The sequence below is a fragment of the Brachyhypopomus gauderio genome, unplaced genomic scaffold, assembly GCF_052324685.1.
Source record: "Brachyhypopomus gauderio isolate BG-103 unplaced genomic scaffold, BGAUD_0.2 sc66, whole genome shotgun sequence".
Taxonomy (NCBI): Eukaryota; Metazoa; Chordata; class Actinopteri; order Gymnotiformes; family Hypopomidae; genus Brachyhypopomus; species Brachyhypopomus gauderio.
Window position 1 is genome coordinate 2,060,162 of NW_027506887.1, and position 23,367 is coordinate 2,083,528.

The following is a 23,367-nucleotide window of genomic DNA, read 5'->3' on the forward strand; positions in this document are numbered from 1 at the left end:
GAAATAGAAACAAAACTGCCCGTATTGCCTCGAATAGATGAGAACGGTCGTCTGCATTCCCTGTATCCTAGGAGACTGCTCAAACCAAACAAGAAAAGCTGTGTTTGGAAAATGTGCGTAAACCGTCTGCAGTGTTTCTGTTCTTATTAGATGAATTTCATATTATGTGATTAGGTTTTATTTTCCACTTCTATATTATTGATACAAAACGCATGTCGTCTTCTCTCATGGTTGGTGGTGTACACCTCGTGCTAGCCAGCTCACGGGGATGCTTTATTATTAAAAAAGAAACTCCCACGGCCCCCGTGGAAAAAGTCAAAGAGCATGATTTATTAAGACAATATATTCTCATTTTATTATAACACTTTTGCTTCATGAAAGAGTTTAAAAATCAGTAGTCACCGTAAAATCAGCACTCATTGTGAGTTGTGTGTCCATACTGCTATCCAAGCAAAGACCAGAGAGGTTCAAAAGGAGGAACAGGTGTGGGTAAGTCCCAGAGGAAGCTCCATGTCTCTTAAAGTGTCAAGACTATCATTTACTCGCATTAGACACACCATACTGTCCTTACTTCCTTCTTTACACCTCTCTCTCTCTCTTTCTCTCCATTTCTCTCTCCCTCTCTCTCCCTTCTGTCTGTCCGATTTTCACCCTAGACACTCATAATACACAGAGTGGTGAACATGATACTATCGGGGCCATTTTTAGTCTCTTTTGGTTTCCTGCAGGCTACACTTCATCTGACGAGTGTCTGCTGCACACTCTTACACCCATCCACGAACACGCACTGGGCAAAGACTTAGAGCTGTTGACCACAGTATGCTGAGTTTTCAGCCTGTTTGGATGATTTCATGGTAGGAATAGAGTGTATGATCTGATGAGGACTATAGATGGTGTGTAATTCCCTCTATAACTGTTATAACTGTTTTTTAGGTCATTTTTAAGCAAACACATTAATTTGATTGCAAGTAGATCAGTCAGTGGATGAACAGTGAAAATACACCAAGTGGAAAATATCTCAAAGGAGTTCTGTCCTTCTAACTCTCACTCTCTCACATCTCTCTCCCCATTTCTGTTTCTCTCCCCTCTCTCCCTTTCCTTTTCTCTCCCCCTTTCTTTCTTTCTTTCTTTCTTTCTTTCTCCCATTTCTCTCTTTCTCTCTGTCTCTCGCTCTCTCTCTCTCTCTGTCTCTCCCTCTCTCTCTCTCTCTCTCTCTCTCTCTCTCTCTCTCTCTCTCTCTCTCTCTATCTATCTATCTGGGTAAATGAGCCCTGTACTCTCTCACTGCTACTGTAACTGGAACTGTGACTCAGGCCTTTTGAAGTCAGGAAGTATTTTAGGGGTCTCTCAGTCCTCCCATTCATCACTTACATCACACACACACACACACACACACACACACACACACACACACACACACACACACACGCACTACCTCTAGGCAACTCCTGGTGAGTGAGCACATGCAAAAGCAGAAATCATACACCATGTCAATCACAAAGCTTGCACCTCCCAGGCCAGCTTTGCCCCCGCCGCCTTAGCCGTGACCCCTTCACTCCGACAGCCCTTGGAGACCGCCCCTCCCCCCTCCGCACACTCCTGCTTTTCCTTAACCGATACACTTCTCTTTTTGATCAATCACACCATAAATGCAAAACGCTGCGCGGACATGCTTTGATGGCACCTTTTGATGACCTTTCACCTAATCACATTAAGAAGAGCAAGTTGATATTCAGGCAAAATAGCAGTGGTGCCCTCGCCAGCAGAGCTTGACGCAGACGTTACAATAAGGACGTCCACCGAACCTTCCGCTTCAGTCACGCGCCGTTACCATTGTCTGCCAGTGCCACACTGAAGAGCCGTAGAGATTAATCGGGGAACGTCTGGATAATGATGTCATTCTGCGATGGCCTGCCAGGATGTGTGAATGATCCTCAAACAGACGAGCCTCTAGTGTCCAGATTACAGCACATATGCTACTCAGGATGGGCGCTGACATTAAGTGGTCTTAAGTCTCAAGTCTCATTCATCTTCTCTGACCTTAAAAGACACTGTTCAATCATCTGTGGACAAACTAATTGTTATTTAAAAAGATGCTTAGATATCACTTAACAGCATTTCGCATAACATGGCCCTAATAATGTTTGGAAGGACTTCAACTTCCAGTGTATGTGTGTATGTGTGTGTGTGTGTGTGTGTGTGTGTGTGTGTGTGTGTGTGTGTGTGTGTGTGTGTGTGTGTGTGTGTGTGTGTGTGTGTGTGTGTGTGAATGAATCTAAATTTTCATTTTTGTTTTTCAGTTGTATTTGTATTTGTGTGTATGTGTGTGTGCTTTGAGCAGGCTTGAGGGTACATGTGCGCAATACACCCATGTGTATGTGTGTGTGTGTGTGTGTGTGTGTGTGTGTGCGTGTGTGTAGGTCGTGTAGGTGTGTGTAGATTGTGTAGGTGTGTATGTGTGGGGGAGCGTATGTATATGTGTGTGTGTGCCTGCGTGTGTGTGCGTGCGTGTGCGTGCACATGTGCACGCTCCGTCTTTACAGCTTTCTATCATGTCTGTCACTTATCTGGGGGCGGAGCCTTCAGCGGGGCCCCCAACTTGTGAAGGGAGGGCTGTGGCCCCGCCTCTCAATAGCTGCTTTTTAGCGCCGCCACGCTAATGATGCCGGCTTGCATTTCAGCGAAGAGGAAATTAAGGGGTTCACGGAGGAGAGGCGGACACCAGTGAAGAGGTCCTCACAGGGCACTCTCCGCTGAGCGTGTGGGTGCTCCTGGGGGGAGGGGCTGTGTGATCCTGGGGGGAGGGGCTGTGTGATCCTGGGGGGAGGGGCTGTGTGCTCCTGTGAATGCAGCCCAGCCTGAGTGGCAGTCTCGCTATCACCAGCACCATCGCACGCCGCTGCCTGTGTTAATGGAGAATGCCCCGAACTGCCAGCGTCTTTGTTTGCTCTGCTATGACCATAAATATTCATGAGGACCGGCGAGATGTACGCGGTGCATCCACATTTGTGTGTGTGTGTGTGTGTGCATGCGAGTGCGTGTGTGCGTGTGCGGGGAGGGTGTTCACTAATTACTAGATTCCTATCATGAATATGTATGGGTGCATCTTTTATTATGGGCCGGGCTTAAACGTATCACAAGCCGTGGAGCCTGCCGCACGCATCATGCGTCATTGGGTCTTTTAAAGTGTTTGACTTTGATGGGAGGGAGATGCCAGTGAGAGGGAGAGGGGGTGTGTGGACAGAGAGCTGCGCGCGGAGAGTATTCTTACGATCTGAGACTGGCAGGAAGAACACTGAATTACCGCCTATCGACATTCATCACTTGCCCTGTGGAAAGAAGCCAGAAGTACAGATATACGGCGTGGCCTCGCGCCGGTGTCCGCTCGCTTCTGCACACATACACTGAGGCAAAGAAACAGAAGGTCATCACTTTCCAGTGAGAGCCTCATCCATCTAGGTGTCGTCCTCGTCCAGATCTCTCATTTCCCTGGAAATAAAGGCCCCTTTGCGCTTCTCTCGACCCTCGCGAGTCCTCACTGTGTGCCTGACACCCCTTCCGTCTCGCAGACTTTCTCCATCAGACAGATAAATCTTCTTCCTTTGTCTTACGCCCATCCGCTCACCATGTCCCATACTCGAACGTTATTACTAACCTCAGAACAAGAGCTCAGTGCAATCTAGCCAAAAGCTTGGAACCCCTTATCTGTGATGAAGTGTGTATGTGTATGTGTGTGTGTGTGTGTGTGTGTGTGTGTGTGTGTGTGTGTGTGTGTGTGTGTGTGTGTGTGTGTGTGTGTGTGTGTGTGTGACACAGAAAAAGAGTCCCATCAGGTCATTTGAGTTCAAACTCTCAAACTCAAACCCATATCATGTCTGACATACTTAATTCAAAAGTCCACACCAAGTCTTTATAACTCTCTATGTCATTTATTTTGATTATTCATTCGTCTTTGATGAATGTTAATATAATCACGTCATGAGATTTGCTTATGAAGAGGAAACGTTAACACCCTTAAATACAAATAAACCAGAGATTGTAGCAGGGCCCCATGCAGACATTCATTCAATGATCCTTAATGCGCTTTCTATCAGAGCAGGCCCTTTCAGATTTACTCCAGGTCGATAGTTCACCCCACTCTGTACGTATCAGTACATGCAGGATGTGGGTCTGAAACCACCGCCTGTTATCACCACCCCTGTGTCTGAAGTCTGGCGTATGACAGCTGGCTGATAGCTCGATTGGGCCATTGCTGTCTGCAGTGGTAAAGTCAATGTGATTTCTCCTAGGGTCAAGATCATATCACACACACACACACACACACACACACACACACACACACACACACACACACACACACACACACACACACACACACAAACTCAATAACACAATACATGGCCACCAGGACAATATATACAATCAAATACAGTGACATGTGAGGCCATTTTGGTTTTACTGAACCATTCGCTTATATCCTGATTATACCAGAGTCACGGCAACTGATGTTAGGGTTCAACTGAAGAAAAAAAGCCTAAGAACTTCATGACCAAATATTTTTATAAAATATAAAACCATATTTTTGGTTTTATATATTTGAATGCCTATCAATACAAACCCAGTATGTTAAGTTGGTCGTAACCTTCATTCTGTGTACGTCATATAAAAAAAAACTCATATATATGAGAGACAGAGAGAGAGAGAAAGAGAGGGGGAGAGAGAGAAATAGAGAGGGGTGGAGAGAGAGATCTAAATGGAACAAACAGGGCCACTATGCAGAACTTTAATGAAGTCCACACACAGGAAGCCTCGGTCCTGCTCCCTCTTTTCCACGCGTCAGTCCAGTTGTATTAGCCACTCGTTTCAATTAGTGACGTGTTTAACATCTGAAATAACAATCCTGTAACCGTATCAGTCCCCCTTTACCCTGGCCAAGAACACCACGACCTTAGCTTTGAACTAGCCTTCGCTAACCCTGGAGGAAGACTCACAATCCAGCGAGCATATGGCCAAACCGCCATTTACTGTATCCTGACACACAATGAAGGGCCCCAGTGCTTTTAGAGCAGATGGACAAATATGAACAGACAGCCATGAGAAGTGCTATTAGTTTCTTCCGATTAAAACGTAAAGGAAGACGTAGCCTGCAAGCTCAGTAACACGTTTAGCAGACGGCTCCCTTGTTCCAAAGAGCTCTGCCTGAGGGCAGTAAATCCGAGGGCAGTTTTACTGAGGGACATTCATCAGCTGTCCAGTTCAGTTCTTTCTTATGGGATCACTCACTTGTCAGAAATTTGTCATGTTTTTCCTATAGTGTGCTCATGCCTGTTATCCAGACTTACTGCTTGGCAGGCAGACTAAGAGGTTTTAATGAAAGTCTGTGCATTAAAGATGCAATAAGCAGGATTTTCTCTTTTTGTTTGTCAGTCAAATAGTTCTGGGTCACTGCTGAGCTGCCCAAATAGTTTGTCAAACTATCGAATGGGAATCAACTTTGTTAGCCAGGAAAAAAAAATTCCAGTCAAAAAGGAAACAAAAAAATCGTATGTTTTATGTAAACAACATCCCTGGTAAAGAGCACAACTTACTGCTTACAGCACTGATGTGGAATAGATTTGTGAAAATACAGGATAAGGACAATAAATCTATCTATCTATCTATCTATCTATCTATCTATCTATCTATCTATCTATCTATCTATCTATCTATCTATCTATCTATCTATCTATCTATCTATCTATCTATCTATCTATCTATCTATCTATCTATCTATCTATCTATCTATCTATAAGCTTGGGTTAAACACTGCACCTTTAAAAAGCAGCTACACTGTTTCATACTACAGTTAATACAGTTGGTTTAGTTGGTATGTGTGCCCAATACAATAATGTAATATGTGGGTGTAGATTATTACCACCACTTTTAAATTCAAATGTTTCATAAGACATAAAAATAGTATTAAACAGCTGCCAATTTAAAGAAGAGTAAAATATCACACACAAATAAGAACTCCAGTAAGATGTCCAGTCACTCCTGCCATGCTAAACACGAACAGCCCTGACTTGTATACGAAACCCCGAGTAGTTTTGCAGCATGGAACCTGTTGCTATAACTCACGTGAAAATTATGATTATGGTCTAATCTTCCACCCATGAAACCTATGCATGTACACTAAAAATGAGGGGAGGAGGCAGAAGGAGAGAGAGACAGAGAGAGAGAGAGAGAGAGATCTTTTCATTGTAATTTCTTTACAGACATGCCCAGCAGGTGGATGAAGACCTTTTGCCTGTTCCATCGCATGTCGATCGAGACCTTGATAAGAAACAAACGTGTGAAGGTTTGAAACACACACGCACTCGCGTGTGGAGGATAGAGCATGTGCTGACAGAACATGCCAGATGCTCTCCCTGGTCCAGCATGCGCTCGCACCTCCACGAGCACGTGCCTCCTCCACACACCTCTCGCACCTCCACGAGCACGTGCCTCCTCCACACACCTCTCGCACCTCCACGAGCACGTGCCTCCTCCACACACCTCTCGCACCTCCACGAGCACGTGCCTCCTCCACACACCTCTCGCACCTCCATGAGCACGTGCCTCCTCCACACACCTCTCGCACCTCCACGAGCACGTGCCTCCTCCACACACCTCTCGCACCTCCACGAGCACGTGCCTCCTCCACACACCTCTCGCACCTCCACGAGCACGTGCCTCCTCCACACACCTCTCGCACCTCCACGAGCACATGTCTCCTCCACACACCTCTCGCACCTCCACGAGCACATGTCTCCTCCACACACCTCTCGCACCTCCACGAGCACATGTCTCCTCCACACACCTCTCGCACCTCCACGAGCACGTGCCTCCTCCACACACCTCTCGCACCTCCACGAGCACGTGCCTCCTCCACACACCTCTCGCACCTCCATGAGCACGTGCCTCCTCCACACACCTCTCGCACCTCCACGAGCACGTGCCTACTCCACACACCTCTCGCACCTCCACGAGCACGTGCCTACTCCACACACCTCTCGCACCTCCATGAGCACGTGCCTACTCCACACACCTCTCGCACCTCCACGAGCACGTGCCTCCTCCACACACCTCTCGCACCTCCACGAGCACGTGCCTACTCCACACACCTCTCGCACCTCCATGAGCACGTGCCTCCTCCACACACCTCTCGCACCTCCACGAGCACATGTCTCCTCCACACACCTCTTGCACCTCCATGAGCACGTGCCTCCTCCACACACCTCTCGCACCTCCACGAGCACGTGTCTCCTCCAAGTGCCTCTCGCGCTTCCTGTACAGAACACAGCAGAGAAGCAAAGATATGAAGGTACAGAAGAAAAAGTCTATGAGCCACATCAACCCCCCATACCCCCCCCCACACACACACAATAGTGTCTGGTGAGTGAGGGGGGAGGTGGGGGGATGGGGAAGGTACAAGACCGACTGTGAAAGGAAGGAGAATGTCAACTGTCAGTCTCCCTCTGATGTCAAAATCAGTGGGAACCATCAAACTCCAGCGTCCTGAGAGAGAGAGAGAGAGAGAGAGAGAGAGAGAGACAGAGAGAGAGAGAGAGAGAGACAAACGGAGATGGTGAGAGAGCCAGAGAACAATGGGAGAGAAGTCTTGATACGTGTCTGAGATGTACTGGAGCGTTTGATATTCGGTGAGAACTGCCACGGGCTCTTTCTGTCTCTGCACCCTGACCCCTCTGTGTAGTCTTTCTCAATCAACATCAAATGTTTTCTGAAAAAGCTCCATTTGTCCATTGGTCATTTAAAAATAAGTTAGAAATAGAGATTATACAGATTGTCCACAAAGCATGCAAAAAATACACTCATTGATTAATTAGATACATTAATTTGAAACCAAAGCACTGCTTTCTCATCAGTATCGGCTCCAATACTGGCCATAGATCATAAAGGCGATGTTGAGATCCTCATCTGGATCTCTGGATCCTCACCTGTCTGCCATTCCCTGGCCGGCATCGGACCTGGTACAGAGAGGAATGGTAGCAGACCTCCCTGCCAGGAGAACTTGACCTCTGCAGCAGGCTGTCTCACTGACAGGCAGGTGGAGATGGTGTTGTATGGAGCCAGGGTGTGGAGACAACAGGAGCCTGATTGCACGCCACAGGTTCTGGCTCGCATGGAGGTGTCCGGATGCAGATAAAAGCCGTAAAAGCAGCAACTTCCTGTCCAGCGTGGCCCGTTTCAGATAGAGGCCCACTTTCTTTTTCTTCATCCCTTTCTCTGCTATTTCTCTCACTCTTTTGGTCTTTTGGTTCCTTCTCTTTCTGTTTCTGTTAGCCTCTTTTTCTTTCTCTCTGTATCATACACCCCCCCCTCCCACACAAACACACACACACACACACACACACACACACACACACACACACACACACACACACACACACACACACAAGGTTCTTTCAGTCTTTTGGTTTCTCCTGCTCTGGCTTTGTCAGTGTCCTCTCTTTCCTCCCTCTTTCATTCTGGCCTCTCTCACACACGCACTTGACTTGACCCCTCGAGGTCAGCACGGTCGTGACCTCTTGTAGGCCAGCCGGCAGGTGGCCCGTCCTCCCCCAGGGCAGTGAGGCCCCGTTTGCTCCATGAGTGCTCCTCACCCAAAACTGCCACACAGAGGCCTCTCCCACCCCCAACTCCCGCAGGCCTGACGTGGATCTCCCAGGCTGCACGGGACTCCACATCCAACCCTCACTCCGCCCTCTGTCTGACCCCCTGTGCGTTTGGACTGTAAACCTCACTTTGCTTATATACGTCTCTGTGGTTAGTAGAAGGAAATGTCGGCTCCGTTGTGCAGAATCTGCCCACAAGCAAAAGGTTTTCGTTCATCTCATTAAAAAAGCAGTGTTATTAATGATAACAAAATTTGATTTTCAGAAAGAACACAGAATCAGTCCACTGTCTATGTATGCATATAACGTCTACAACTGAACTCTACTCATATAATCGACACCAGACTGTTTGGATATCTTCTGGGTGTTTAACATTCATTCTAAACAAAGTGGCAGTCAAGCTTTACAACAATCACAAGCAAGCGTGCCGACAAGCGCATGAGCAGCTCTACCTAGAGGAGCCCCTCCTACCTAGAGTTCCACCCCCTTGCTCAGCTCAGACAGTGCAGAGTATCCCTCCTCTTCCTCATGAGGAGACAGTTCCTCTGGGGCCTGTAATAGCCACTTAACTGGACTTCATCGGCCCATCACGACTGTTTCAGCGTATTCCTCCACCTCACAGTCAGGCAAGTCACAAGCTGAGTACATGAAAATAGATAAGTAAGGTATATATCGTCAGAGGTTGTCAAAATTGAAAGATAAACCTGTTCATTTTCTCATGAACATTCTTCCTAATCTGTGTCCACAGTCCTTTAGTGTTAGAGCAGGAGAATGATGGGAATTAATTAGAAAGACCTTAAGGATTTCTCTGCTCTTTTGTAAAACTGGAAGAATTAAATATTGCACAGGTATATTAGGACGTAATATCACCTCAGATTATGAAGCGGCCGTAAGAGCTTGCATGCTTCAGATTATCACCTTGGTATTTACTCTCATGTCTGCCTTTAATGTAGCAGTCAAATATGTGGACTTGCTTAAAAGGAACTTTAATTGTGACACCAAAACGACTCAGAAACTTGTCTTGTCATTAGCCTGTAGTTGTCTTGCCTGCATGTGCCCCTCCTGTTGGAGCTCGACCCCTGACTGGTCCCGTATGAGACTTGTAAGAGTGCACATTGTGGAGAAAGGACCCGAGTTCAAACACTGCCCATTGCTGGTAATGTGTGAAGCATTAAACCCTACTCCTGAATGTAGGAGTCTTACAGACAAGTGCCCTAATAGCACTTTTCCACCGACTTGACCAAAGTCAAGGTATCAGGGGTGGCTCGTCAGTAGGGGGTGCTGGGTTGCCAGTACCATCAAATTAGTCAAAGAATAAATGCTACATTGACATAAACGTAAATGATATACTGCAAGTATTATGAAACTAGTAATACTGGCTATTATCATTTATTTATTTCTTTTTTAAAAATAAAGCAATTATATTTGCAAAACTTCTGTGACATAAAATGTATAATTCCTGTGTGTAGGGGGCCAGACTAATTCATGTCCATGGCTTCGTCCGAAATGCTGTACTTCCCTCCTATACAGTATGCCAAAGCAGTATGCGATAAAGGGTAGCATGTCAGAATATATAGTATGCATTAAACAGTAAGCGAAAAGTTTCTGGATGGCTTTCTGAATCAGGAGCCACTTTGAATTATGCAATTGCAGCATACTGCCCAATCCCATGATTCAACTGAAGCATTTAAGTATGATCGTGTGAAGTGGTATGTAGGCCTGTCGCGATAATTACATTATCGACTTATCGAAAAGCGTTTATACTTGCTTTTCTTTGCAGTGTTGTTCGAAACGATATGTGGTAGTATAAGAAACACCCCTCAAAAACAGGGGAATGAACATTTACCTGACGAACTTTAATGTTGCTTTTGTGTTTCAGGTTTGAAAAGTGCTGGAATTTGTTCGTTTCACAACAAATATCTGTCTGACTGAACAGTTCTCTCGTATTACGTTAACAAATAAGAGCCTCTTGTAATTCGAGGACGAAACATGAGAGAACGTGAAGACGTTAAGATTGGGCGTTTTGAAAATAAACATCCATTAAATAATGTGATAAAAAGTGAATTATTTCGAGTATATATATAAAGATTTAACTTAATTAAGTTTAACGTGCTGGGTATTATTGAAATGGACCTTTAAAGTGACGTACAAGTGCTTGAATTCCACCTTTTAAACGTGTATGAATCCTGCAAACATGACTTTGTTCATTGCGCTGAGGCGCAGCGCGCGCGAAGTAACAAAATTTGAGAGGTGCACAGGGTTGCCAGGTCCTGCAAAAATTTCCCTCCAAAGTCAGTGTAAAACCCGCCCCTCAGAAGCCTAAACTAGCCCAAAGCCCAAAGTTGTTGACGGGTGGGGGGGGATTGCAACTCTGGCAACTCTGGAGATGCACAACCTCGCGATTCGACAGCGGGCGACGCCCTCGCGCACGGGCGTAGCCACTGCGATATTATCGTTTATCGCGATAATTTCTGGGACAATATATCGTTATGAAAATTTTGTTATCGTGACAGGCCTAGTGGTATGTCATAGGCATTCATACTGCCCAGTTGACTACTGAAAGAACGTACTGCTTCAACGGTTGAGCAGAACGTACTGCTTAAGTATGTAATTTTGAATTTGGAAAGCATGTGATATGGAGAAGCTCTTTAACTGGTTACCTTAAAGTTTGCCGCAGGAGCCGAGAGCTGCGCCCCGGATTGGGTTATCCTCCATTGTTAGCATTCCGATAGCTTGTTAGCTGACCAAGAGGATGTTGTTGAACAATTTACATTTCAAGTAACATAATATATTCCAAATAAAATAAAATAAAGGAGCTTGGAGCGTACAGACCTAATTTCAGGGTTTGTACGGGTGTTTGAAATCCTTACAAATGCTTGAATTTTAATGCTGCATTTTCCAGATTTGAAAAGTGCTGGAAGTTTGGCTAAAGTACTTGAAAATTTTTGAAATTAACTGTATTTCGTTGATAACAAATAGCTATCTGACTGCTTGGTCCGCTTGTATTATGTTACAAATATATAAAGTTACAAATATATAAGAAATGTACCACTTCTTGTCATTCCAGCGGGAAACTTGAGTTTTCCGACTTCTGTGTCTGGATGATGGCCCACATCCTCATACATAATCGTTAAGCTCCCAAATGCATTTAATCATGGGTCCGTTCTTTAAAGGTTTGTTAGTTCGCAGGAACCGGCACGAGCATCACCACTTAGTTAGTGGAAATGTGTATAACAGACAACAGACTGCAACTAAATAGCTCCGCGCCACCATACCATAAAGCACACACACATACACACACCTGTCTGCGAAGGGTTAATAATGATAGTAATTAGCCATATCTATTTACCCCATACATAATGCACCGAGGTGCTGGCCGCCACTTGTCCATGTAAGGTGAAAACATGTCTTTGTTTACATTGCTTTCCTGAACCCCAGGGAGAGGGAGCAGATAGCCTATACTTTTCTCTTTATTAAGTCGGAAATAGAGCTAAAAAGAACGAGGTGAAAGCCTCCAATTTGCAGTGACTCAGAAACTACTTTTGCCATCACACCCCCCACGGACACGCTCGCCCTTTTCGTTTCTTGCACTGGGCCTTACTTTCTGGCTTAGAGAAGCGCACAGACTATCTGTCTGTGCTCCACAAGCAAATGGCTCCAAGCTCTACAATTTTGTTCTGTGAACCCTTAACAAAATGCTGTCTTAAGGCAAAGAGCCTTTGTGCGAAAATACTTGTATGGGTCCACTGGTGTTGTGTCAGTCACAGGGAACATGACACTTGTGCGTCTAGAGCACTTGCCTTTGCTTATTTGGGTTTGGTATAAGTTACTATGGAAAAAATGTGGGAGAGAAAAACAACATTTGGTCTGCAAACAGCCTATAAACATCTGCTCTGCCTTTTACGGGATTGTTTAGATAGACGCTCGGAGAAAATAAACATTCTCGAAAAGCTTGCGGCTCGATTTCTGCTTTTTTTAATAGAACTGAAGCCACTACTGGCTATCAGTGGTGGTTCACAAGGACGTTGTAAATTGCATTCAGTCTGCAAGTGAAACAGCCTTTTTTGGGCGCGTCTCTTTGATGCCCCGCCCCAATCCAATTGTCCTGCCCCCTCTGTTGTTTACTCTTAACCCCGCCAAATTCCCCTCCTCTCTCGCCACTCACCCCGGATGGCTCAGAAAGCCTTTCAGTTCTTTGCGGTCAAATATGTTGACCGTAATCGTACAGTCACAAACACGTGCACACTCGCGCACCGCAAACACAGCATCGGTATCCCCCCTTCAAGGAAACACACCGCGTACACAAATATGATTTAGCACCGAGGGGAAAGATAAATCATACTGGTGGTCGTCTGTTTATTTGAACCGGGAGCCATTACTTGAATCTATCAGCCATATTTATATTGGTGGCGGCCGGACCTTGGCCAAGCGATCACAGCTGCACAAGAGAGCTAATTATTGGCGCAGAGTCGTCCATAAATATTCGACGCGAGGAAAACAAACAGCGATTATTGGAGGAAGGGAGGGAGGGGGGGGGAGCGGGTTAGGGGAGTCCCCCCTCATCCTTTTCCTCTGGGCTTCCCGCTCTGTCCTTCCTTCACGTGCATCACACAGTGGGCCAGATGGAACCGCAAGCTGTCGCTAAGAAATGACGGCGCGCCCGCGCTCTGCCAGCAAGTCCCCCGGTGTCATTTCAGAAGGGTTACCGCTGCTTGTAAAAGCCTTGTTAACACAAAGCCCCGTTCAGATGTTAATTGTCTAATTGACTAATTAATTTTTCTATAAAGGCAAGTGGAGGGAAAAAAACGCACGCTAATTGAAACTGACTACTGGTTTAATTACGAACCAACTGGAGGGGGGCAATATTGCAGTAACAGCTAAGGTTGAAATAAGAGAAATATGGACTATAATTTTAATATTCATCCAAATTAATTTTAATTTTTTTTTCCATTTATACAAATCCATCTGTTTTACCATTTAGATTTACATGAAACCATACAGTCCATTCATGTTACAGTATGTTACTGTGCATTACAATACCGTGGGTGGGTCACTTTATGTTTAAGAAAGAGAGAGAGAAATGATAGCAGGTGAGGAAGAGATGGACGGTCCCCTATTTAATTACCTACCTTTAACTCTGTTTGTAATCTGTGTTGATTTATTGAGCAAGGCAAAAAAGAGGGGGTGAAATGAAGGGAGGTTGACAACACAGACGGTGTTGTGTGGAGAGACGTCTGCAGATTCAATTTGGTTCAGCACCGCGCTAAAAGACCACCACAAATTAAATCCTCCATCTAGGAAGAGCCTAATGAACCGAATTAACAACGATGCAAGCTTTATATTGAGGCGTTTGTATTCGTGGCATGCTTTCGCCATGCGTCTGTGTTCCATGTGCCCCCAAGCTTGAAGAGAAGGGAAAAGGGCCATTTTTAATCAAGAAATCCATTCCGCTTTTCACCGCGAGCCCAACCCCCTCCCCAACTCCCTCCTGTCTCTGGGTTCAGAGGGAAGAACTCACCCAGCAGCAGTCAAACAAAAACATCTTGTTCTGCTCTAAATTGCTTCGTATGCATGTTAATTGCGGAGAAATCCCTGCAGTATATTCCCGGTCCCAGACACACACTGAGCCCAATCTGAAGGCGATTACCACAGCCGGGAGTGTGGGAAGATTCCGAGGTTATCGGTTTTTGTTAGTTAATTGTAAAACTGATAATATCGCCATAGGCTCGTCAAACGTGAGTGGGCATTTCGGGCAAATTAGACACATAATCGCGGATCTTCAAGACCCTGAGCTAAAGGAGATGGATCTTAAGCCACGGAAGTTTTGCAGTTAACGAGTCTATTTTGTTGAAGGTTACGTGGCTTATCCCATTATTGAGACAAGCTTAATTTCAGCCATTATTGGATTTCTACGCTAGATTCTGAAGAATTATATTTGTCTTCAATTTATTTGTTTTTAATTACTGCTGTATTAAGATTCGTCTAATGAACGCAAAGGAGAAACTATCAGGATAAATCCCAACGATGAGCATTTATCTAGCTATGTAACAGACAGCTGCATACTTGCACAGTGAATACGAAGGCACAAATGTATCACTCAGTGCAATATTGTGCCGTTTTAAGATCTGGAAACAAATGAATAATTTTCTAGATTCGTATATTTATGTAGCATCCTCTCCAGCTCAGCGTGAGAGTCACTGCTGGGAATGGAAACGCGCCTTTAAACGCTTGCCCCTCGGCCCGCGCAAGGGGAAATGACCTGAATACGCGCCGTTCAGAACAAGGTCACGTGGCCGGAAGCCAGCAGGGTGTGAACCAGGTTCCTCCCGTCTACTTTCCCTACTGTACGTGGAAATTTTCCTGTACTCGCGGAAAGCTTTGCCATCCCAGTTCATTGTTATAAAGTTGTATTTCCAGACACAACGCTAGGATTCGAGTTTTAGCCGCTTAGCTATAGCTGATGGTACCTTGCAGATGCTTTCGGTGTGTAGGTCTTTTGTCATTTTTTTTTTTTTTTTGAATGAGCAAAGCCATTGCTTATTTACCACGGCTTCCCTTATCATCCCCCTCCCCCGAGGGAACAACGTGCCTAGCTAACACGCAAAACATGCGACAAATTAAAACGGCAGCCATATCTGATCAGCCTCACCCGCTCCCCTTAACAATCACATTAAAGATGCCCACTCGTCCCGGCGGGCGAAATTACGAGCTAAACAGCGGCATCACTCATCCAGAGTGAGGGACAAGGAATCTTTAAAGAGGAAATCTGCATTTTTTAAATACTGCCCCCTGCCTTTGCATCCCTCTTCAATTAGAGATATTTATGGCCCTGCTCAGGAACACAGACTATGCCGGATGCCTTGGTTTGGCTGGAGAAACACTCGCGTTTGGTTGGCATGGTGATGCATGACAACTCTGCGGATTTATGGTGGCCCCAGAGGCCCAATTTGAAAGGCCTTGATTCGCAGCTTTCTTTAGTGTGAACGAAGGCTCGTCTCACTACGCTCCTGCACTCTGTTCCCTTCCCACACAATGGCCCCCCACCACACACATACACAGATACACACACTTATGTGTTGCTCCCACTTATTTGGACAAGGGTCATCCCCCCAACATCACTACTTACTTATTATTAGTCAGAATCCTCAAGCAAAACACACACTATGAATGCTACAAAAACACACACACATGTGGGGCACAGATCAGTGTGCCTCGAGCCATCAATTCCCATGAGCACTACTTGGCTAGGTGTGTGTGTGTGTGTGTGTGTGTGTGTGTGTGTGTGTGTGTGTGTGTGTGTGTGTGTGTGTGTGTGTGTGTGTGTGTGTGTGTGTTTTCAGATGTGAAGGAAGTGCTTATCCTGCCGCACCGTAATGAGGTCACTGTCTAAGGATGTCTGGCCTTAGTGTTCTTCCTGCCTCTTTCAGAGAGCAGGTCATCTCTGTGGCAGCGCTGGGATTCCCCTGTCTCTCCCTCCATCCTCCTCTCAAACACAGGGAGAGATTGAGAGACTCAGAGCCCACCGAGCTCCACCAGCAGGCAGATGCCAGCCCTTACCGAGGCTCAGGGGATGTGGAGCCACTGCTTCTTTTGGCCCTGTGTTCCTTTCCACTTGTTTGTTTTGTTTTGGTCCCCCCCTCCTTCCCTCTTTCCCTCCCTCTTTCTCTCTTGCCTCTTTTTCCCCCTTTTCCTCTTTCTTTTCCTCTTGCCCTCCCTTTTCACTCCTTCCATCCCTCTTTCCCTCCCCCTTTCACTCCCTCCATCCTTCCATCCTTCCCTCTCATTTTCTGGTCACTTTCCTCATGGTCTGCTTATGGCTGGCACCTCTTGCTCTCGGCCATCTCTCTGATGGCAGGGCTGACACGACATCCGAGAGGATGCGGCTTCACATGCCGCCGCTATGGGGTGTGTGTGTGTGTGTGTGTGTGTGTGTGTGTGTGTGTGTGTGCGCTTAGAGCCGTGAGCACAGATTCCGCCTTGTGCTCCTGAACCACAGGCCTCGATGGCTGCCATCCCTCCTGAACACCCTCCGAGTGTGATGGAGAGAGGAAGAGAAAAGAGAGAGAGGGAGAGAGCAGGGAAAGACAGAGAGGATGCATTTGGAACTGTGAAATGTGTAAAAATGAAAGCCTGCACCATATCATTCTGATTTCAGTGCTCTGAATTTGGCTTTTAATCGCCATTTTCACACATGAAAAACAATAAACCGGCAATAATCCACTGGCAACAATTCCTGTGGAAGACCTTATGTTTTCTGTTTAGTGCACTCATGCTCCTTATCCACTGACATTCTATTTTCAATCGTTATGAAATTGATGCATTAAAGGCCCGTATTACACAGGAACATAAAGCAGAACGTGATGCCTTGAGACATGCAAACCCAAAGAGATTCCATGGTGAAAGATAACCCATTATGTACTGCTTTGGGGAAACACACAGTAATCCAATAAAGCCACGTGACTCCCTATACAACACAACACAGCAATTCACCTTCAGAAAGCGCTCCTTCTCTGCACAGAATTCGCACAGCTGAAGGAGACGTACCGCATGATATAAAAACGTGTTCCATTCATCTGCTCTTATTTGGCAACTTTCCCATAGTCTCATTATGGGTTCAACCCTTACCCACACTCAGCTCCTGTACAACGTGTTCATATCACATCGCGTGTTTGTATACGTCTGCCTGTCAGTAAACATATTTGTGCGGTTCAGTGCATGCAGACAGCCAGGTGAATGTACGTGTGAGATGTGTTCGTGATGAATACCAATCTAGGGGTCTATTCCTGCAGGAACCTTCATTCCTACCCATATTTCCATGTGATTAGTGTCCAGTTATACCCAAGACTAATTGAACATTAAATATAAAGAAAGTTGATGAAAATGTCCTTTATCCCTGTTAAACTGTGCCTGAGACTGCATTTATTAAAGGGAATTAATCAGCCGTTGTCCTCCACTCTGAGGGAGAGAGATGCATGTGCGCATCTCTTTTCTTCTTTATGTTAAAAATTAAGGAATTTTTCTTCTTTTTTATCTGCCGAGTAAATAACAAAGCCCCCCGTTGTACTGCCATTCTCTGAATTCCTGGATTCTCTGAAGGAAAAAAAGTTTCTCAGGTTCTTTTTTTAGAGAAACTGTTTCAGGTCTCATCTTCTTATTTTATTTAGAGAAATAGTTTCAGGTCTAGTTGATAGTGCTGGATGCAAACTGAGTTCTGAGGGTGATCACTGTCTTCGGGAGGGTGATCACTGTCTACAGGTGGGTGATCACTGTCTTCAGGAGGGTGATCACTGTTTTCAGGAGGGTGATCCCTGTCTTCAGCAGTTCTCGTGTCTGCCAGGTCTGTGACGACCTGCGCAATTCCTATCCACACCAGAACAGCTTTTCGTGCTAGTATTTCCTTTGTATGCATTTTCAAACATTTTGAAATTATTTGTAAGATGCAGTCTCCATATCCTGATTTTTTAAATTGTTGCATTAACAAAAATAAAAACAAACAAAACCATGGTAAACTTGTCCAGGATCTAAAGCCAGCAGGAGCCCTTCTCCTGTCTCAAGATTATGGGCGATCTAGAATCTCTTTAGTGTGGACACAAAAGGCCTTACTCGGACACCCCTGCCGCATTTGCCCTTCAGAGAACCACAGGCACAGGAGCCTGGGGTTATGATAATAGCGGCAAAGGCCAGAAAGGAAACAATGGTGAAGCAATTTCATTTAGATGAAAGGATGAGGAGGAAGAATTTAAAAAGTGGATAAGAACATTAGATCCTCCTTAGGCCTCTGAAGGTTCCTCTCCTTCACGGTCCCTCATTAACGCTCCAGGATTGAGTCTGGGTAAGCGGCGTTTAAAAAAAAAAAGCATTTAAGAGGCAGCCAAAGAAACAATACATGGCCAAAAAGACAATAAATAAGATTTCAGCTGCATATTTGTAATTTAACATCAAAAGACCCTCCAATATAGACCTCTGTAGCTGCTGTACTTTAATGAACAGCTCTCCCCCTCCCCCCTTAATCACATTCAAATTGGTTAGTGTTCAGAAAATAGAAATATGTATTAGATAGCAATAAATTTTCATCATTGGCTAAGCCTGCTGCTTAATTGTCCTGTCCCAGGGCTTTGAAATTTCATTGTTCGTTAGGTGCTTAAGTCCCCCATCTCATTTTGTCTCTGTGACATTAGAGCTGTGGGCTCTAATACTCTAATAATTTGAATGGGGATTTGCATGATAGAGCGGGGAGCATTAAAATATAGGGGGGGAAATGGAGAGAAAAGGGGGAAACAGCTCCCTTCACTTCAAAAGTCACTTTGTTCAAAGTCAAATCGCAATATTTAAAAAATGCGTCGTCGCCCCCCCTCCCCCTCCTGGGTTTGGACATCAGAGCTTGTTCATTCTTTTTTTCAGTGTCCTGTCTTTGTTTTATTGCCGTCATGTCCACGTCCGGCGCTTAGCTGTAGAGAAGTTCGCTTTAAATTATTTTTTTTTCAACGCTGAACGTGGAACTCGACTCTTTCGATGTGGGTTTCTCCTGTGCTCTCGGTACGCTGATGTGTTTTTTCCCCAATTTGAGTTTATTGTTTTCCCAGAAATCCAATTTGCCCCCCCCCCCCTTTTTTTTTTTAGTTTTGAACCGATCTGCCCTCCGTTTAAAGCATTGTGACTGGCATGTGTACTGTACCCTGAACACACTGCGTAACTGTGAAAGCATTCAAATGGGTGGGTCGTTGGTGCTGCAGAGAAGCCCATTAGTGGAGGGAAAAATGTGAGGAATTGTGTTGTGCTTTTGCTTGTTTTTTTGTCTTGGCGGCTTGTTCGCTTCCTGTGTGTGTTTTGGAGGGAGAGGCTGCAACATGAGGCAGAAACAACAACAGGGCAGGAAAAAAAGCCAGACGGTTGTTTGTGCAGCGGGCAAAGTGCTGTTACACACTGGGCAGACAGACAGGCAAACAGTCTGGGGAGGGAGTCAGAAACCAACAATGGACGCTGTGCCCATCACAGCAGGAGTCAGTCTTCTCTCTCCCTGTCTCTCTCTCTCTTTCTCCCCCCCTCCACCAATTCAATAATTGTTCATGATTAGACAGTCTAAGAGCACCCTGACCTGTCTTAGTATTTTCCAATGGGCTGGGTTAATTTTAGTGAAGAATAAGCATCTGGATAAAAAATAGCAGTAACCTCCAATTGCTAAAGGATGATTAAAATGATAATTAAAAGAGAAATTATTAATTAAGGAAATGAAACGAACATTAGCCAACTTAAGACAAAACCACGACCTGTCTCGAGCCAGCCAAGCAAAGATGGCCAAGCTTTTGTGAGATTTACTAAATTAATGTATTATCTTTTAGTGCCCTTCAACTGCAAATTAAACAGCAGTCTGGCTATTGTGTGAGTGAAAAGTCATTCCTTGAGGCACTTCTGAGGCTGTCACTCAGCAGTAATAAAGAGAAAGAGAAAGAGAGAAAGACAGAGAGAGAGAGAGAGAGAGAGAGAGGAAGGGAGTGAGAGAGTCTCAGAGAAGGAGAGGTACCAGGGAGCACTCTAGAAGTTCTCAAAGGAAGGTTGTCTTGCTTTCAGTGTGTGATCATCTGATAAAGAGATACATAGCAGGAGAAATACCCATACTCCATTAGCTTTCATTAGCGACTAAGCCATCACAAGTAGCTCCTTTAGAATGTGCTAAATACTTTAAAAATACATTTGTGACTTCACAAATTGAAACCCACTGGAGTTTAGATGAGTCATGTTCTAAATACCAATCTACAGTAACACTGGATTATAGCCAGACTTTGATAACTGATGCTGAACATACTGCACATCACTCAAAATGCAATTATACCAAAGCAGACATTTGTTTCTTTACTGTATTTGGTTTTCTTTTCATGCATCTTCCTACCAGAGTGGCACAAACTGTTATTTGGGAATGACGTTCACGTAAATTGGCTGACTTATTGACTGGGGCTCCGAGGAGCACTTTTGCGTGAGATTTCTTCCCATTAGATGCTGTCAGTCGTACCTTTCCCACTGTGAGAGAGCCCTGCAGGTGAAACGATTTTCTTTAGATTTCTTTATCTCAATTCTTTCCTGCCCATCAGGAAAGAAAACACACACACACACACACACACACACACACACACACACACACACACACACACACACACACACACACACACACACACACACACACACACACTTTTTTTCTGTGTTTGTTTCTTCCTATTCAACAAAAATCTCTTTTGTCTACACCTTTCGAAATACCACATAAACTATTGCCACTCTTTATCATTGATACAGTTAAATGGGAGGAGGTTATGACCTGTGGCTAGGGTGCCACAATCAGCACAGTCTTACAACCACAAACATGGTCACTAGAGATGGTATATATAGTCACTGGAGAAAGTATGCTGTTAAGTATGCGTGGGTGCTTGTGGTATTTCTTGAATCTGTAAGAGACTGTTGTCAGAATTCCCATGATTTCAGGTTGCTCTGGGATCGGAACCCCTGTCTCATATGGCGCATTTCCACTAGGGCCTGCTTGGCGCGGTACGGTTCGATACGGGTCGGTTTGTGAGTGTTTCCATTAGTACCAGGACCCGTTTAGCCGGCCCCTTTGGGTACTTTTTTCGTACCGACTCGCTCGAGGTTCTAACCGTTCCGAAGCGGTACAGTTCTGTGACGTGGAGGAACAGCATGACACTGATTGGCCAGGGAGTGTCGTCACAGGGTGCGTCAGGAGAGCGACTCCTCCGCTATGCTATGGACTCCTCAGCCATTTTTAAAACCCAAGGAGCGAAGTCTGTTCCCTGGTCAAACGCCGAGATACAAACCTTTCTGTTAATAATCAGCGATCAAAAAATCCAGGGTGAACTGGACGGGGGCACTAGAAATGTAAAGGTTTTTAGCGATGTTTCCGCGCTAATGGCCACTCATGGCTACCAGCGGTCCGTTCAGCAGTGCCGGTCGGTCCAAGCTAAAAAAGCTTAACGCGATTACCGGGCGGTGAAGGACCATAACGGACGCAGCGGAGCAAACCGCAAAGACTGGAAATGGTTCCAGCAAATGGATGTCGTATACGGTCACCGGCCAGCCAGTAACGGAAGAGAAAACGTGCTGGACACGACGATGTCGGTGCTGGAGGCCACGGAGAATGGTGAGTGTATTGTGATTTCACAGTTTTACTACTAGGCTCGTAAAAGATGTAATATGAACGTAATATGAACGCATCTATTGTAAACGCAGGAATTTAGAGCTGTGTTTGTAGTTAATGTTACCACCACAGTCACTACTGTACAATAGCTAGCTCTTAGCCTTGCTAGTTAGCTGTAGCCATAGCAGCGATGACGTGCTACACATTTTGTGCAGTTACGCTATATTGTTGTTGCTTTCACGGGAATACTTGTGTTTAATATTTGTTATTTTTTACGTTCAAGATTCCCCTTCCATTGACGAGGCGAGCGGAGTTGGCGGAAAATGTTTCCTTCAACCGGGCTTTCCTCGGGGTGCTTGGCGAACTTGTGAACACCATGCGAGACAGACGCCAGTAAAAGCACACAAAATGTTGCTTGTAGTACTATAAATATTTATTTCATATAAAGCTATACGTATATATTTGCTTTTTGCACTTTTTTAAACTATAACTATAATTTACATATGTTGTACTTTAAATATCTATTTCATAATAAAGTTTGATTTCATTTGATTGTATGACTGATGCTTTTTATGCAGGGTGTATTCAGCCTGTTTGAGTAATACCAAATTATTATCAATAATTAGAGCAACCACATACAATAATGAAGATAAAGATAAATAAGATACAATAATGCTATTTGTTAAGGGGTGTTGTGCCGGTGTTGTGGTCGCATACAAATGATGTCACGACACTACAACCCGCGCGCCAACAGCGACTCCACCCACATTGGGGTGGTTCACCATTGTAATGGAAACACAACGCGACCGTACCGTTCCGTTGCGAAGCGACCCGTATCGAACCGTACCGCGCCAAGCAGGCCCTAGTGGAAATGCGCCAATAGGGACACTTGTGTAACTGGCACGAGTATCCTGACTGCCTCTCCACACTGGCATCTCTTCTAATTCTCAACAATGGCCCATTCACTTAACACTGACATTGTATTCATTTTGCTAGCAGAGTGGCAATGAATTTAGTAACAATCTCATTCGCACATCCGCACAGTGTGACACCTTCCTGTATCCCAGTCATCCACCCTCCGCTGCCCAGTGCTTAATAAGACCGTTTCCAGTTGGGCGTCAGAGCAGGTCACTCGTCTTCGTTTACAGCGGTGCTTGCAAACGCGGCTCGAGCTTGTCGTCTTGCTCTTTTTAAACCCGCCAGCGTGCGCTCTGGAGAACCACTGCGCGGTCCTTCTGCGACGGTTCCGTCGCGCCCGTGTTCCACTAGCGCTCGTGTCTCATTTATAATTTTCGGAAGTTATTATTTGTTGTGCAGCTCTCTTCCTTATTAGTCCATTTTGCAGAACCAAATGTCATATCCTGGCAAATAAAAACCGGGTTGTGTTTTTTTCCCGCCCGCTTTGAGGTCGCAGTTGCTTTATTACTGGGGTCTGCGATAATGAGCTTGCGCCGAATGACCCTGCTGGGCGCGCGGCGGAAGAGGAGGGCACGGCGGAGCGGCCAAGACACGGCAAAAACAACAACAAGCGCTCCCCTACGGCACAGTGTGTGCTTCGGCTTCACGCGGTCGCTT

At 45.4% G+C, this 23,367-nt stretch overlaps 1 long non-coding RNA gene across 1 annotated transcript; it reads left to right on the forward strand.

The window, feature by feature from the left end:
* Window positions 1–21,149: 21,149 nt before the first annotated feature.
* Window positions 21,150–22,349, forward strand: LOC143490795 (uncharacterized). The gene is made up of 2 exons (XR_013124986.1): window positions 21,150–21,795; window positions 22,076–22,349. It is a non-coding gene; the product is annotated as an uncharacterized LOC143490795 (long non-coding RNA).
* Window positions 22,350–23,367: the final 1,018 nt, after the last annotated feature.